Source organism: Phalaenopsis equestris, unplaced genomic scaffold (assembly GCF_001263595.1).
Source record: "Phalaenopsis equestris unplaced genomic scaffold, ASM126359v1 Scaffold000598, whole genome shotgun sequence".
Lineage (NCBI taxonomy): Eukaryota > Viridiplantae > Streptophyta > Magnoliopsida > Asparagales > Orchidaceae > Phalaenopsis > Phalaenopsis equestris.
Window position 1 is genome coordinate 476,267 of NW_018165038.1, and position 3,112 is coordinate 479,378.

The window sequence follows — 3,112 nt, forward strand, 5'->3', positions numbered from 1 at the left end:
CGTAATGATAACATTGCTTTGATGGTTAACTGATCTTAAGGGACATCTGTTGAGATTAGGGTTGTGAGCGATGTGATGTTGAGTTGACCCAGGGTTGGATTGAAATCAAATCAAAATCCAACGTTATGGATCAAAGTCAAATATTGGATTGAATTCATCGATTTTCGATCTGGCTTGGATCGGAACTGATCGATTATGAGCTAGCTTGAATAACTTTGAACTAAAAATCCTTCATCATTTTGATCTAAATTTAGGACAATTAAGCTAGGATTGGACTATTTGAGAGATTAATGAGTTTACTTTGAGAATAATATACACACTCATAATTTTTACATTGCTTTATTAACACGTATACTTTCATGATATCTCGTGTTTCACAGCATTTTGGGGTAAAAAATCATCATATGACGAATTTATTCTTGGAGGAGATGGACATTTTAGAGTCGCGAGGCCTCTTAACATACACATAAGCTCATAAAAATCATTTATTAACATACGAGCACAATCATCTACAAATATAAAAAGGAATATCCAATGAATCAAGACCCCACATGGTCATGACATGAAGGTAAAAGAGTTCAAATGTTGATAAAAATCACTCAAAACCACATTAAAACAATACTAAAACTAGCTCTAAAAATGATGAAACAATGTTCAAATATTTCTTGATTTATATTTAAACCATATTTTGATCTTATTTTAATATCTTTAAATTATGCTATAGTCATGCTCAAATTTTTTAAGAACTTCGAATGTGGTTCCAGGAAGGCTCAAATATGATTTAAGTATAATGCGAACTTAGCTTCAACGTAATTTGAATATAATTTTAACATGCAATACTACTGCTTAGATTTTTGATTTAGAACTTAGAATGTGAATCTAATACAAAGAGCTATATTGAGCACATTTCTCAAATGCATGAAAAATGAAGTCTTGTATTATGCTATTGTGTGTGTGTGTTGAGAGAGAGAGAGAGGATTATTTTCAAGTATCATTCTGATCATAAATTAAAATTATTTTTAATGAATACGTGAAAATTTAAATAATAAAAAAATAATCATAATGTAATCGATCTTGAGCAAATATTTATAATTGTTTACAATAGTTGGAAAACTAAGAGGGTCGTTTTAAGCTTTCCGCATCTCAATCACATAAGCTCTGAGAACATGGGTGGTATACAAAATATAGAAGAAAAAAAACAACTAAGGAGCATATTGATCTAAACATAAATAAAAAAAAACATTGGAACAACAAATTGATCTAAAGGCTGTGCGAGTTTTTTATAAAAATTGATTATTTATTTTAATATTCTTGATGTGTGCTAGAAAATTCGTGACGACAGAATAATGTATTATCGTCTTAGCGTTGCACGAGAATTTAACACACACATATAAAAGAAGAGAAGTAAATAGAAAAACACACATCAACTTTTTTACGTGGAAAACCCTTAAAAGGGGGAAAAATCACGGGGTCTATCCCAGTTGAAATAATTCACTATGAATGATGAGTACACATGTCCAATCTTCTCATAAATTAGGGAATATGGAATTACAGTTGCATAATTATAATCTTACTGCAGTTCTTGGTGACAACAAGTTGCAAGGGTCATTGTTGATTGTTGTGGAGGTAGTAGTCCATCGTGAGTGTTGTAGATGGTTGCTCCGGAAGCGTTGACTGACCAGAGAAACCATAATAAGCAATTGTGGGAACTCTGAATCACGTAAACTGTAGTTGGCGAGTATTAATGACGTTCTTAGGCCGCAAGGGCCGGAGTCGGGAGCTGCATAAGCTGATGACCACATAGGTCGTTGGAGTCGTTGGAGCGAATATTGATGATGTTTGTAGGCCACTGAGGCCGAAGTCAGAAATTGCATGAACTGATGACCGTGTAGGTCGTTATTGGCATATGGACCGTAGTGGTGAGCAGTGGTGACGTCCATAAATTGTTGGAACTGAAGTTGGGAGGTGCATGAGCTGATGACCATGTAGGTCATAGTTGGCACATGGTCCGTAGTGGCGAGCTTTTGTTCCACGGACGGGAGAGGGTTATGATACACCGAAAATATATGCATTTTTAGACCCATATTTTATACTTATTTTTTGTGATATTGCACTTTGATTGAAGATATTTTGATGTTTTCTTGCAAGTTATTAATTTTTTAGGGCTTAAAACAAAAAACAAGCAAAAAGAATGAAATTTGGAGTTAAAATGGCGTTTTTGAGGAAATACTGAGCGCCGACAACATAAAAGTCAGCGTTGAAATTTGGAGTTAAAATGACGTTTTTGAGGAAATATTGAGCGCCGACAACATAAAAGTCAGCGTTGACGATGCAGAACAACCGAAAGCTGAGGAATTTTTACTCAGCTCCAACGACGCCAAAGGCGGTTCAGACCCCATTTCTAGAAGGTTCGATGTATTTAGAAGATTTTTTAAGAGTTCTTGGAGACACCTCTTGGAGAAACGACCTTGGACTTTATTTGGGGCCGAATTTCATAAAAAAAGGGGCTCCTCTACATTCATTTTTCGCTCCACAAAGTTCCACCACACCACATTTTCATAATCCATCTTCATTCCACCACCATATTGAAGTCAATTAGTGATTTTATTTTCATAGTTTAGAGTTTTTGTGGTAAGATTTAGTGTGAAATTTTCTGTAAGAGTGTTGGAGAAGGAGAAAAGTGAGAGAGTTATTCTTCCTACATTTCTAAGGAAAGACTACAAAGGATTTGCTTTTAGAAAGAGTTCCAAATAAGTTTATTTGTTTATTTAGTGTTGTAAGAACTTTCTTTTATGTATGAAATTTGTGTTTTGTCATATCTTTCTCATGAAGTCTGAGTAGTTCCCTTTATCTTTCCCCTTACTCTGATATATGGTAAAATGAATAGATAAAAGGAATGTGCCATAATTAAAATATAAAATAAATTGTGATGATTTTTCAACTTCAAACTTAATTTTTTTTTCAATCTGGCTAATTGATTTGTTAAAATATGTTGTGAAACATACGATCCGAGAAATGGAGTATGAGTTCTACAATAAAGTGAGGGTCACATTTGATTTCATGAAGGAGAAATTTGTTCAAGAAATTAAGTGCAAATAAATAGGGAAATATT